The sequence below is a fragment of the Heterodontus francisci genome, chromosome 3 (assembly GCF_036365525.1).
Source record: "Heterodontus francisci isolate sHetFra1 chromosome 3, sHetFra1.hap1, whole genome shotgun sequence".
NCBI classification, from domain to species: Eukaryota; Metazoa; Chordata; class Chondrichthyes; order Heterodontiformes; family Heterodontidae; genus Heterodontus; species Heterodontus francisci.
Window position 1 is genome coordinate 131404222 of NC_090373.1, and position 15268 is coordinate 131419489.

At 40.3% G+C, this 15268-nt stretch overlaps 1 protein-coding gene across 2 annotated transcripts in view; it reads left to right on the forward strand.

The window, feature by feature from the left end:
• Positions 1-15268, forward strand: part of tfap2b (transcription factor AP-2 beta) — a 48527-nt gene that overhangs the window by 14616 nt on the left and 18643 nt on the right. The window lies entirely within an intron of this gene.

Sequence of the window (15268 nt, forward strand, 5' to 3'; positions counted from 1 at the left end):
TGTCATCCACCTTTTTACTCTCTCTCTCTCCCACTATATATAAAATGTGAGAAACATTTCTTGACTAGCCATCCATTTTAGGAGCTTAGAGACGTAAGAATAAAATATGGTGGTAAAGGGAAGGTGCAATGACTTTAATATTTGTATTGTATTTCCAAGAAACATTTGAAACCACAAAGAAACCTCTGTTTACAAAGAATTATTCACATATGGATGGAAAGATTGATTGACGGATAAATGGATCAATAGAAAGATGGGTTGATGGATGGATAGGTGGATGGAAGAATGGATGGAAGGATGGGACAGTAGAATAGAATGTTACGACCAGGTGAGAAAGAGGTCTAGGGTTCCCTTTCAGCCTTCACCTGGTCTTACTGTAATAGCGTTTAATTTTAAACACACCATGTTTTTAGCTCCCCCTTGGTGAATCCTTGTTCACTGCTTTCCAATTATAAGGCAAAGAAACCAGCACAAAACAGGCTTTCTTAGGTTTAAAGAAGAAAAGTTGAAATTTATTAAACTTAAACTTAAACTCTAATTCGGTTAATGCCTATGCATAAATGCTGTGTCCCATGCTAGCATGCATACGTGATACACACATGCAAATAGAGACAGAAAAGAGCAGATGAAAAATAAAGTTGAAAGGTTTGAAGCAATATCTGAAGAGTTATTGTTACGGTTCTTCACGGTCAATTTAGAGTCCTTGATTTTAGGTGGATCTTGCTTTTCGTTGGGGCCCAGTATTCTTCTTAAACCTTGTTTGCTGTAGGAGACTTTTCTCTGTTGGGGCTCATGTGTCTTCAGTGGATTCACTTGTGAGAAAGAGATGGGAGCAGGCAGAGAGAAGACCCTGTGGCGTGCCAGCCAGAAGAGATCTTCTCAGTCCACGAGCATTCTGCTTTTTGCCCAAACTGTTTGTGCAAATTCAGAAAACTCAGGTTGCCCAGCAGGTTAATCATGTGACTAACTGGTTTTACCTTGTCCATTTGTGTATTCGGCCATCTTAGCATTCAAGCTGGAATGCGAGCTCCCCCACCTTCAACATCTGATGATCAAAAGTCCATTGTGGATTGAATGTGTCAGCGAATGGCTGCTTTGTCCTTCCAGTCACTGTGCATAATATGCAAATGTCTTTTCCAGCCACGGCTGATCTGTTTAATAAGTCCTTTCTTCACTCCAGTAACAGTTTAAAATCGATGTTCATGACAAAATTAATGTGCCTCATTCTTGGCAGGTGGCGGCATAGCATGACACCTCCACAGCCAGCGGAATGAAATGCGATTTGAAAAAAGGCGCATTTAATTAAAAGGGCTGAGAGAAAAATGTAAGATACAGAAAGAAACATGCATTCCTCTCATTCATTCCCATTCATTCATAAATCCTAAAACTTATTACAGCCTGTCTTTTCTTGGTGCCAGTGCTGCTTTAATTGCCCCCCTTTTGGCATCCCAATAAACATGTGGTTCTTTTTTGGGGGGGAAGTTTTTTTTTCCATTTGCCCATTTCCAAAGCTGCTTAGAATCTTTGTTCCCGCTGAGGTAATTTTTTTTTTAAAAAGAGTCAGTAGTGGGCGGGTCTATCCAGAACCCTCTTTCAGTGCTTTGCTGAGTCATGCAAAGGCTTTTGACTTCAGGGGATGAGTAGTTCGCTTTTTTTCTGACTGTGGGGGAGGATTCTTTGCTAATCACCCCTTTGTCCCACAGGACACTCCTGCTTGCAGGTATTTGTGCAGACTCTGCTGCACTCCCCTGTGGCACCTCAACTAGGGGAGGCATCATCCTCATGGTTTCTGTGCCCCATGGAGGTCTTTGTCTCTGCAGGTTCCTGTAAATGCTGTTAGCAACTCTGGTGGGGTGCTTCCCATGCCTACATTTACATAGGAGGAGGTGGGGTCTAACTTTTCACATTTTTTGAGATTGCCTGACTGGACAGTAGGAGTTTTCGTCCAGGATTCAACCCAGACTTCCTTTAACCTGCCATTTGGGTGACTTTTTCCCCTTCTCTGTCCAACCTTTTGCCTGCCTTGTGCCTGCCTATCCCCTTTTGTTCTCCGTGGGGGTCCCTTACAGTTCCCCAGCCCTCTGCTGGAGGGTCTTCCTAACACTGGTACAGGACTTAGGGGTGCAGGTTTCACTGTAGGTTGGGGTTTCCCCTCAACCTGACACATGTGTTAACTCCTGCAGTACTCCACCACATCTTTGTGGAGTTTTGGCCAGTCAAACTGCTGTCTTATGCGGGCTTTGGTCTTTCATATAGTGGCATGTATAGCCACTGTGGTCTCGTGTGCCCTTCTTAATATTTCTCTCCGGTACTTCTGCGCACCACTAACTGGTGAACTACTGCCCACTCCTTGCTCTCAGGTCTGTGAGGAGAACTCCATTTCCTCCACAGTACCTCATTCTTTACATAGTAGCAATCAGGGACTCTCTCTGCTTCACTTTCATGCTGGGTAGCCTGTGTTAACTCTTGTAATGCTGGGTTGGGTTGGCTCACTGAGCCTCAGCTAGGGAAAATTCATTTAATTCATTCCCTGGGTCTCCTAACTTTCCAAAGAAAGTCACGGACAGGCAGACATCATGGTCGTCTGCCTGCAGTGCCAATTCAGTCTCCTCTGGGGGGAGCTGGATTGATCATGGCCTGATTCTTACACATTCAGGGAAACTGCAGGGAACCGTCTCCTGCCACTGCCCTGTCTCTCTGACTTCCTGCGGGCTTTCTTCCATGACTGGGGGGTCTACCACCTTCATCCTGCCATATCATTACTTAGGAGCAGGTCAACCCCATCCTCAGGCAAACTAAGGACAATCCCTAAAGTCACCGGTCCCGAAACTAGGCTGCACTCCAGACGCACCCAGTGTATAGGTACAGGCATACACTGCCCTCCAATACCATTCACCACCATTCTGGTGTTCACTGCACTCTCTGGGGGAATGTTCAGGCCTTTTCCCACTAAAAGAGATCTGGTGGCCCCTGTGGCCCTAAGAATCACTATGGGTTTGCTTGTCCCACTTGACAGGTATGGGGTTATGCTCCCTTCAGACAGAAAACCCTGACGCCCTTCAGGAACCCTATTAAATTTTCCTGCACTTGCAGTGGTAGACTTCCTGGGTCTCACTCTTTCTTCAGTTAAAAGCTACAGCTTGTTCTTCTGTGCTTTCCATCAGGTTCACTTCTTCACTGAGTGGATGTGCACTGATTAACCCTACAGATTTGCCCTTTAGTTTCCAGCAATCAGCTCTTAAATGCCCTGGTTTATTACAATGGAAGCACACAGGTCTCCAAGTCTCAGTCGTTCACAGCACCTTCCTTTTTTGCTAGAGGAGGGCCCTCTGTGTCTCCTGCTTTCCTTTCTCTCCTAGGACTACTTGGGTTCCTATCACCTTCCCACCTTTTGTCCCTTTTGGATTTGTGGGGGTAATTAGGAAAAGTTCTCCCCTGGGAAACTGACTTATAAATTAAAGGAAGTTTGTTGCTCAGGACGGCCACTTTCCGGGCTCTCTGGACCCGTTGCTCCTCTACATGGGTCTTTATGGAGAGTGAGAGAAAGTGTTTTAATTCCTCTAACAGAATTACTTCTCTGAGATTCTCATAGCTGAGCTGTACTTTAAGAGCCCTCAGCCACTGGTCAAAAGCCAGCTGCTTACTTATTTCAAACTCCAGATAAGTTTGATTAGCTTACTTCCTGCATGTTCTAAACTTTTGGCGATATGCTTTGGGTACTGATTCATATGCCCTGAGGATAGCATTTTTGGTCAGTTTATAATTTGATGAACTCTCATCTGGCAACAGGGAATAAACCTCATGGGCTTTTCCAGTTAGCTTGATTTGTAGTAAAAGAGGCCGGGTGTCAGCTGGCCATTTTAAATGCCTTGCCAGTTTCTCAAAGGGCACAAAAAAATTTTCATCCTCCTCATTGAATTTTGGAATTAGTTGAGCTAGTTTTAACAATTTTGTACCCAGCCCTGAATTGCGCTCTTCCATATTGGCTATGCTTTCACAGGGGTTACTCTGTTGCCTCCTAGTTAACTCAAGCCACTTCAACTCTCTTTGCATTCCTTCTGGAATATTCTTTCTCTCTCCCTCTCCTCAATTTCAAGTTTCCTCTGTTCCAATTCTATCTGTGCTAACAATACCCTGTTGGAGTCTGTTTCTAAACCTGTTTCTGCTTCTTCAGATTCAAGGGGAAAATAGTTGGCCACTAGTCTTAGGAGTTCAGACTTCCTGGCCTTGCCACGTACAGTGATCCCACACTGCTCAGCCATTTTCCTCAACTCCTTCATAGACAGTGCTTTTAACTTAACCCAAGTTACTTCACCCTGGCTTGGAGAGCTACTCGCTTCAGTTGCAGTCATGTTAGTATTCAAGAAAAGCTGTATTGAAATCTTGCTCTTTTTTGGTTGTGAACAATTTGGCTTCCCACTTCCAATTTCTCTTGTTTGTCTGTGGGATAATTCTGGATGCTAGCACCCAAATTTCTGTAACGAACAAGTGAGAGAGAGGTCTTGGGTTCCCTTTCAGCCTTCACTTGGTCTTACTGTAACAGGGTTTAATTTTAAACACACTGTGTTTTTAGCTTCCCCTTGGTGAATCCTTGTTCACTGCTTTCCAATTTAAGGCAAAGAGACCAGCACAAACAGGCTTTCTTAGGTTTAAAGAAGAAAAGTTGAAATTTATTAAATTTAAACTTAAACTCTAATTTGGTTAATGCCTACGGATACATGCCGTGCTCCAAGCTAGCATGCATATGCGATACACAGATGCAAATAGAAACAGAAGAGAGCAGAAGAGAAATAAAGTTGAAAGGTTTGAGGCAATATCTGAAGAGTTGCTGTGACGGTTCTTTGAGCTCACTGTGGAGTCTTTGATGTAGGTAGCTCTTGCTTTTCGTTCTGGCCCAGTATTCTTCTTAAACCTTGTTCACTGTAGGAGACTTTTCTCTCTTGGGGTTCACGTGTCTTCAGTGGATTCGGAGGCTTGTGAGAAAGAGATGGGAGCAGGCAGCCAGGAGAGATCTTCTCAGTCCAGGAGCAGTCTGCTTTTTGCCCAAATTCAAAGAACTCAGGTTGCCCAGCCAGTTAGTCATGTGACTAGCTGGTTTGACCATATCCGTTTGTGTATCCGGCCATCTTAGCAGTCTATCTGGAATGTGAGCTCCCCCACCTTCAACATCTGATGATCAAAAGTCCATTGTGGGTTGAATGTCAGGGAATGGCTGCTTTGTCCTTCCAAACACTGTCTGTTAATATGCAAATGTCTTTTCCAGCCATGGCTGATCTGTTTAACAAGTCATTTCTTCACTCCAGTAACAGTTTAAAATCAATGTTTATGACAAAATTAATGCGCCTCATTCTTGGCAGGTGGCGGCCTAGCATGACAAGATGGATAGGCAATGGACAGTCAGACAGATGGACATTTAGCAGATAAACATAATTATAATATTAATTTCCGTCAGCATTTATCAATGACAGATTTTTGTCTAAACTGAATAAAATCAAGCTGATAATGCAGGTGGCTTTCGCTTTACCCTTTACAAACCAACTTAATGGTTAAACACATGCAGCTTCGAATTAAGTTTTAAAGCAACATGGATCTTACCTAAAGAATGGGCGGTGTAACCAAGTACGTCAATTTTGTTTATAAGAGAAATACAAGAAATGCATATATTTAAACTCGATGTTATTCTGCTCTGCTATTACCAGAGCGTGTGATAACCTTTGTCCTGCTGAGGGAAGAACTTCCGTTAGTCGTGTTGTTTTTCCTCAACATGACATCCTTGGAGATGACTTTGCTGATGCTACTTCACGCAGTGTTGTAAGCAATGTGTTGGCCCTTGCTGCAACGTTTGGTTGCCTTTGTTGATTGTGTTATATTTTATGCTGGCTTTATTTTTGGTACACGAATAATGGTTATCTGCTTTGTAATATTCCGCTGTCAAAGTTCTGTTCAAGTGTTGTTTGGTGTGCCTTCTTTGATGGTGTTATAATCACAGTATTGTGTTTGATTGTGTTAATGGTGCTGGGTTTTCCTGGTTGTATCCATGCAGGAGCTTGCGTTCAGTACCACTTTGTACCCTGCGCTTTGCCTCGCTGGTTTTCTGCAGAAAGTTACCGACAGGGTGTTGCTTCCATTTGTTTTTTGTGTTGCTCTGTGTGTGTGGTAACCTGTGCTGATGTGTTGTGATTGTTTTGACATTCCCTACACCTTGCTATCTCAATGCAAGCTCCGTGAACCATGCATAGCCCAGCTTTCTATTTTCTCCACGTCTGACCGACCAGCCTGCTCTAATCTCCGTCAGCAGGTTTAAAAAAAAACAGACACGAGGGACAGAAACTGCATGTTCTCAGCTGTCACGTCACCAGGTGAATAGAAAGAGACGGCATATCCGGTCCGGCTCCATGGACTCTTTTCAAAGCGATGTGATAGCTACTGTGGATGTGAAGCGACTGCGTACATTTTCGCGGGTGATATTCACAGACAACATACTCACTGCAATTGTTCAAAGAAGATGCCAAATTTTAAAATAATCGAATTAACTAAGATTGTGCCTGACCACTTTGGCTCCTCTTACTTTTTAGGGGGAAGTACATAGCTTGTGAATGTAAATGCTTTACAACCAATTTAACAATGGTAAATGCTTCTCTTTAAAAAAAAGGCTCGTAACTCAAAAAAAAACATTCGGCAACTGACTTTAAAAGTGTCATTTAATTAGAAAAATAATGAAAATAAAGCCGGGCCAATGAAATATCCGCCGCATTCTAACAGCTATCTTTCCCGAATATTCTCGTTTACAACGCATAAGCTCCAAAGTAAGTTTTGTAAACATGAATAGGTTTATCTAATGTGTCTTTTGCATTCTAAACTATGGATCTAATTTCTCAACAAAGGAATGGTGATTTGTAATTCAATCTAACTGGCACGGAAAAGTAATAAAACAACAGCTGCGAATTATTACTGCTATTGAGGTCTTCCAGAGTTATCTTTTCTTTTACCACTAACTTGCTTTAGAAGTGCAGGTCATTACCAGTAAAATAGTTTCCTCCTTGACACATACTGTAACCGTTTTTTCAAAAGATTGGCCTTGACAAAACTAAGCTTTCTTCTTACAAAATTACAAAAGCGGCAACCAACTTGGTTTGCCGAAAAAGTTACTTGTAAACACGAAAGGAAGATAAGCAAGCTGTCAATTATAACAATGATCGTTTGGGGGGTGGGTTTGGGGCAAAGTAATTACAGAACCCAGTAAAGTTCACTGCAGGATAGCCTTTCATGTAAGAGCTTGGTTAAATTATGAAACGATGAAACCCTTTTTTACGATTTCCAAAAATAACTTCCAAACAGTTCCCTATCTGGATGGTATAATAGGTTTCTGCAATACACTGTTTTACTGCTATTTCACATGCAAACATTTAAAGTAATTTCAACTCGCGGCGGGGGAGGGGTTAACAGGTTAGTTGGCATTTTCCACACGAATAAATATATGGATAAATACTTTTTTGCCAGGAGGGCTTCAAATCATTCCCCACTCAGAGACAATAGGTTTGATGAGCTAAACATTGACAACATATGAGTCTTCAAAACAAAAGATGACATCACCGTACCCGGAAGTAGAGCACAAATCTGCACCATTTGTCACAAATACAACAGCATTGATTGCATTTGTTACTTTAAGTTTTAACGACCAAACCATTAAAGGGGATTTATATTTTAAGCTGACATAATATTGAGACATCCGTACAGAAGTAAATATTTTATCCTTATGGTACATCCATTTGGTGCACCACACGTTCTGCTTTATCACCCATGCCAAGTTTTCTAAATGTCATAACAACTACTCTTACATGTACATCTTGTTCTCAATCTCCAAAGAAAGGTTTGTTTTCAGATTTGAAAGAACGAGGCAAATGCCGTGCTTGGGTAGGGCTGTGTATTCGTGTATTTATCAGCTCCGATTTGAGGTTAGCAGATCAGCTTAAAGTTCAATCGCTAGAAATATGCTTTCAGAGGAATCTTTCTCATGACGGGGACGCTGGGTGACTGGAACCCTAGTATTAAAAAATATATTCCTATTGTTACGACCTATTGCTACGCTCCTTCAAGGCGCCCCCCCACCCCAATCAAAATATACGATTCTGATTGTGGTGGGACTAAAGCACTGCTAATTCAATCCCGTCGCTCCACAGATGGGCTAACATACCATTTAAAACTTTCCAAATTAAAGAAAGATCCAACCAAATTATACCAATTGTACCAAACTGTACCAAAACCCCTGAATAAGGCTAAACAAACCAGGTGTCTTTAAATCAATAAATTAACTCTTTAATTTGAAGAACTAAATTCATAAACACTATGAAGATATAAACAACATTTAAAATAGAAAAAAATAGAGTCCTTGCAAAGTTACAGTCCAATGTTGCTTGAAGTCCTCACAGGATGTCGCTCGAAGTCCTCACAGAATGTTGCTTTCTTTTTCCAGTGAATTTCAACAATTAATGACTTGCAAACACTTTTAACAGAATTAATCTGACTTTAGAGTTTTTGAGGGATAAAAGATTGTCACAGTCTAACTTCCCTTTCTTCAATTTAAATTACCATAGATCTCTGTTTTGGCTTGACTTTCTTTTTAGAATTTTGAGAGATATTAATTACACAGACTAAAATCCTATTCCTTCAGTTTAAATGGTAGAGAGCTCTTTTTCCAGGTGCTAGCACCAGCTGTCCTCCATGTGTGTGTCTCTATGTCTGTTAGAACAAACTGTCTTCAACTAACAGCCTGTTCAAAACTGAATTATAACAAATGTATCACATGAGACTCACTCCCAGTGGCTGTTTCCATGGTATCAAGAATGCACCCTTTGAATCACAGTCTCCAAAGGGCTGTTTCTAAGGCAACAAAAATGCACCTTGCTATAGCTCCTGAGGCTTGCTGGTTCTTAAAGCAATACTGATCCCTTGCAAGCCTTAAAGGCAAACCACATATTCTGAATAAAAACTACAGGACCATGACAAAAAATATATCCCTATGAAGGTGCAAAGGGAGTGCATCAATGTTTAGACTTCCACTGATAGAGAAATTAAAATTAAACTGAAATTCTTTAAAACAAGCAGAGAACAAGTTTGTACAATTTGTCACAAAGACAATTATATTGATTGCACTTGTTTCTTCAAGTTTTTACATATGATCAAATCACAAAAGAAGGTTTATACACACAGATAAGTTTGGATTCTCCCCCACAAACTGCAACTTAAAACAAATAAAGTTGGGGCTAACAATACTAAAGATAATGATAAAGAATAGAAAAAATATAACGGGAGAGGATGAATTGAGAGTGGAGGAAGACTGAAGGGAATATGTGAAAATACTAGTAGATACCATAAAAAGGAATGGTAAAACAGTTTTATATGCATTTAAACAGCTAAATAATAGTTATAGAACTGCCCAGGGGCGAGTTTTATTGTGAAGGATGAAGGCACAGCTGAATTGTTGTTGTTGCTGTGATATTAAAGAAATGTTTTGCTTTGTTTTTTTTTTACAAATGGTGGTGGAGCGAGAATACAAGTGTGCTAGAGGAGTGTATGGAGAAAATGATGGATATGATGATAGAAAAGGAATTAGTTCTGAAAAAAAATAAGCAAAACTTAAGGTTAGTAAATCCATAGGCCCTGATGCATGTCCCCTAGGCTTTTAAAAGCAAGAGGATAGAAGACGCTTTGACCATAATTTTTCAATCCTTCTTAAATATACACATTACACCATTGGACTGGACAGTAGACAAGTCTAACATCCTTATTCAGAAAGGGAGAGCAGGGTAAATTGAGTGACTGCATGACAGTTAAGTCTAACATCAGTTCTGGACAAGCTCAGGGTAGAACTTTTAATTTTGGCCAGAGCTTAAAACGGGCAGCAGAAAATCACCTGCCTATTACACACTCCACCCAATGGGGCAGGGCATATAATGGATGGGAGAAACACTACAACCCATTTTATGCCCCTTCCCCCTCTGAAATTTGGACTTCCACCCTTAGTATCCATCATTGAAAGTAAAATGAGTAAACTCAGATTAGCAAAGGGCAACAGGCACCAATTTGGGAAAGGCAAGTTCTGTTTGGCATCTGTTTTTGAAGGAGACCAATTGGATAGATAAAGCAAATGCATTCAATGTACAGTATTTGGATTTTTGGAAGGCATTCCTTGAGGTGTCACAGAAGAGGCTTGTTGAAAAGGAAATTAGACCTATGACATAAGAGGAATGTAACAATATGGAGACAAATTGGGGATGGACAGGAAACATAGAGTTAGGATGAAGACTGGGGAAGGTTTGAAAGTGGTGTACTACAGAGATCATGGCTTTTGGTTTCAGTATATGAAGATGATTTAGACTTAGGTATAAGAAAACATAGGAACATAGGAAAAGGAGTAAGCCATTTAGCCCCTGTTCCACCATTCAATGAGATCATAGCTGACTCATAGCTGATCTCATTGACCTAAATCCATATACCTGCCTTTGCTCCATATCCCTTAACACCTTTGGTTAACAAAAATCTATAAATCTCAGTTTTAAAATGAACAATTGATTGAGCATCAATTGTCATTTGTTAAAGAGAGATCCAAACTTCTACCACCCTCTGCATGAAGAAGTGCTTCCTAATTTCATTCCAGGAATATCTGTCACTAATCTTTAGACTATGCCCCCAGTCCTATATTCCCCAACAAGTGGAAATATTTTCTCCTAATCTACCCTATCTATTCTCCTTTATTTCTTGAAAACGTTGGTCAAATCACCTCTTAACCTTTTAAATTCAATCCTAATTTGTCTAATATCCCCTTGTAATTTAACCCTTTGAGCTCAGGCATCATTCTGGTAAAGCTACACTGTATTCCCTCCAAGGCCAATATAACTTGCCTATGGTGTGGTGTCCAGACTTGCTTACAGTACTCCAGGTGTGGACTAAACAGGGTTTTGTATAGTTGAAGCATGATTTCTACCCCCTTTATTCTAGTCCTCTAGATATAAAGGCCAGTTTTTCATTATCCTTTTTGATTATTTTCTGATCATGTCATTTTAATGATCTATGTACCTGGACCCACACGTCTCTTTCGACCTTCATTGTTTCTAGCTTTTCACCATTTAGAAAGCACACTATTCTATTCCTTTTAGATCCAAAGTGGATGACCTCACATTTGCCTAAATTAAAATCCATTTGCCACAGTTTTGCCCATTTACTTAATCTATCAATATCTCTTTGTATTTTATGCTCCCATCTACACTGCTTACAATACTGCCTATATTTGTACCATCAGCAAATTTGGATATATGGCTTTCTATCCCCTCATCTAAGTTATTTTGTTCTTTCTGTTCATTAATAAATATGGTGAATAGTTGAGGAAAATAGTGGAATAAATTGGTTGTCTTCAGGGATGAACCGATGGCACACAAGCTGCACATGCCGGAAGATCTTGGCCCAGGGGATCACTTGAAATTGGTCCTCAGGCTTCATCTTAATATTTTAGGTGAGGTGCCAGTGTCTCCTGCACCTCTAGAGACGGCACACCCATCTTGAGGAATCCAATTTCAGGCCACCTGTCACACCAGCAGTGACCCTCAAATATGTTCTGGGTGGGGAGGGCAATGGGAGGAAACCAATTGTAAGCAGGCAGCATTCCATGGGAGCACTGCTGCTCCTGCTTGCTCCATAACAAACTTTAAAGAAAACGTATTTACCCTTTTTTAGTGTGTACCACCTACTAGGCCGCATCCATGCCAACAAAACGTGAGCAGAGCAGGCTCAGGGCAGCCCAATTTTTCAAAGGCTTCCTAAAATAGGTGTTAGATTCCTCATTAACACTGCCTGTTATACATGGCTGCGCTGAAAGCTTGAATATGGCTTATCCAATATCTTAAAAGCAAAATACTGCGGATGCTGGAAATCTGAAATAAAAACAAGAAATGCTGAAAATACTCAGCAGGTCTGGCAGCGTCTGTGGAAAGAGAAGCAGAGCTAACGTTTCAGGTCAGTGACCCTAGTTCTGAAGAAGGGTCACTGACCTGAAACGTTAACTCTGCTTCTCTCTGGCAGACAGATGTCAGATGCAATTTAAAGTAATTACGCATGAGGTAGTACAAAATGGGAGGATAAACAAAGATTGGGAATATGCACTTAGTAGAAAGATACAGATAAATAGAGAGACCTAGGAGTTATGAAGGTGTCAGTGCAAGTAGATAAGCCATAAAAAAACACCAATGTAATGTTGGGTTTCATAGATAAAGACTCAGAATACAGAGCGAAGAAGTACTGATGAATTAATAAAAAAACATGTACAGCTTGAATTCACCAGAAACTACCATTATCAGGGGAGTCTTGGGATATGGTGGGGTTGGGGGGTGCGGGTGGTTGGGGGGGGGGGGGGGGTGGTGGGGAGGGCTGGCGGTAAAAATTTTGCAGAGGTTCTCATGCCGTGACTTTGGCAGAAAAGAGAATTCTCGTGGAAATTACCCGCAATTGACTATTTTCACTTGATCAGAGAAAGTTAAGCAAAAAATTACGACAGCTTGTTATTTTACAATTATGATGACTTTTCATTGAATGAATGGGGAAAGATTATTTTCTTTGGGTTTGGTGTCAGTGATAAGGGGTCATCAATATAAAATTGTCAATAAGAGTGTGCGGGGAGACGTTAGGGGAAATATCTTTATACAGAGGGCTCCGAGGGCATGGAACGTTTTGCCACAGGAAGTAGTTGGGGCAGAGGCCGCTGCACCTTTCAAGGGGAAATTGGATAAATGTTCAAAGCAGAGGACGATCCAGGCCTACGGGAGAAAGGGCGCAGTGAGCTAAGTTTTTGGATTGCTCTAGCAAAAACCAGCTCAAATGTGATAGGCTAAATGTCCTCCTTCTGTGCAGTAAACTTCTATGGTTCTTAAGAACAGTTGAAAACAGTTAAGCGCTCATTATTGCTGTGTTAAACTATCATAATTTGCAGGATTGTTATAGTGAGCTAGTAAAGTACTACCATGTTTAGTTGGCACTATGTAAAACCCTATTTGGGATTTTGATGCGTACCTATAAAGAAAATGGACAGAAATAAACATTAAATGTTTTCATCGCGCGTGCAGAAATTTCCAATCCACTGCTAACAAGCCAATGAACAGTTGCATGTTTAGTAAACGTGCTGATTAACGTGCTTGTAAAAGCCAAAATGTCAAGCAAAAACAATAATGCTTACGTGTAAAATACGACTCTCCGCAATGTCAATAGCTTAAAGGAAACATTGAAAAATCCTAGCTGTGAAATCACAGAATCACAGAATTGTTACAGAAGGAGGCCATTCGGCCCATTGTGTCTACACCGGCTCTCCGATTGAGCAATGATGTTGTTGTTGGTAACACTCAAAACTGCAACAATTTTGCAAAACTCAAGTTTGCCTAGCAACGTGAGGACATCACATCCTTTTGTATTGGCACCACCCATAGGTCCCATGGTCTACTGTTCCGTATGCAATGCGCATGCGCAGGAAAACTTTGGTGGCAATCTTTAGCATAACTGCTCAGATCTTTTTGACCAGTTGCATATTTTCAGTCATTATTTATACCATTTAAATGCTTGTTGCAGTAAAACTTTCGCTCAAAACTGCATTTTTCACTTTTAAGTTGATAAAGGTCAACAGTTCATTCTAAATACTGAAACTGGCAGGCGCGTTATTTTTAAATTGCATGTAACAAATTATTTGGGAGCGCTCCTTTTTAGATCTGCCAATATGCATGCACTTTATTTTGCGGGGAGAAGTTATAACCCTTGTATTTTGGTCACTGATCCCCATTTTGTAAGTGGCACTACATTAACAGATTGACAGTGATCTTCTTTAATGATACACAGGATATGTATGGGCTCCGTGGGAGCTTCTACTCAGATATAACACGTGACTGACACTGCTTCAGGTATATAGTCATTCCTAAAACTATGGCTATGAAATACTGAAGTATTTCACATTAATAGCTTTGAGTTAACTCGATTTCCGCAATCTACTGTGCGTACTCAAATATATTGATATGAATAATAATTCACAATCATTCCGGATAGCATAAATGGCTATCGATTTTCTAAACAAAGGGACGTTTTTTGAGATAAAAGAAAAGAGGCAAAAGCTGCACCTGCAACTAATTGAAAAGAGTTGTCGATATTGGGCAATATTAGATTACAGACTTCTATAAAAAAAAGTAGTCCTTAGAGGAACTTAACATCGGGGATAGAATTTGTAAACATCACCACAATGATTCCGAACATGTCACACCATGATAATACATTTCAAATAAGTCGAAATTAGAAATTACCCGCACATATTATTTAGTTTGCTTAATACTTACATATTAGTGAAGCAAATATTATTGTTGTCATTGTATATCCCTGTGACAGTGTATTTATATACTTCAAACAAATTCGAGGCATTTCGTTGCAGTGATATAAGTGATTTCTTATTTTAAGGATTAAATACAGTGCAGGCCAACCGAGAAAAGGGGGAAGCTAATACTTAATTGTAAAATATAGAATGGCTGCGTTTCCAAAGTGGGGTTAACGAGATGGTCAACAGTCATTGTGCCGTATTTTGTGTGGGAATAGCTGCATGGCACTTTTTAAGGTAATTTACTCAACAGGAAATGAGTTGGTCCCAGAAGAGAGAGCAAACGAGGAGAGTTAAAGTAGCCAGCGTGATAAATGACGCTTTCATTTAGGGATCTCTAGAGCTCGTTTAAGTCTAATTTTCCGTATTAGCCCCTGTTGAGCTATTAATACAGTACTCAGGGACCGTGGCTCCTGTCTGAGCAGAGACATTACAGCTAACATTAAAACACACTCTTGATTTCAATATGTAGATAATGGAAGGTGTTTAAAATGTTTCTGCCAATATAAATTGACAGGGGGAGGCAAATATGATTTGCAGGGCCTGATCAATGAACAATCAATAAAGTGAAAATGGGAATGTTGTGCTACATCATGCGGTTAAAGTCAAACAAAGCAGCGGAGAAAGCGCTCACAAAAATAACTGTTAATCATTTTTATATTTCATTATTTTAGGGGACACTCCGTGTCATATAATAACTTTTACAATGATTAAAATACTAGCAAACTTTTCTATTTGACCTAATGGGCATTTGATAAATCGGCAGATGACTGGAAATAGACAATGCATTGTATGTTCATAATGTAGCAATCCGCAATGGAAATTACAAATAACTTAAAATTTTTATCAATGTATTTTTAAATGTTTTAAACG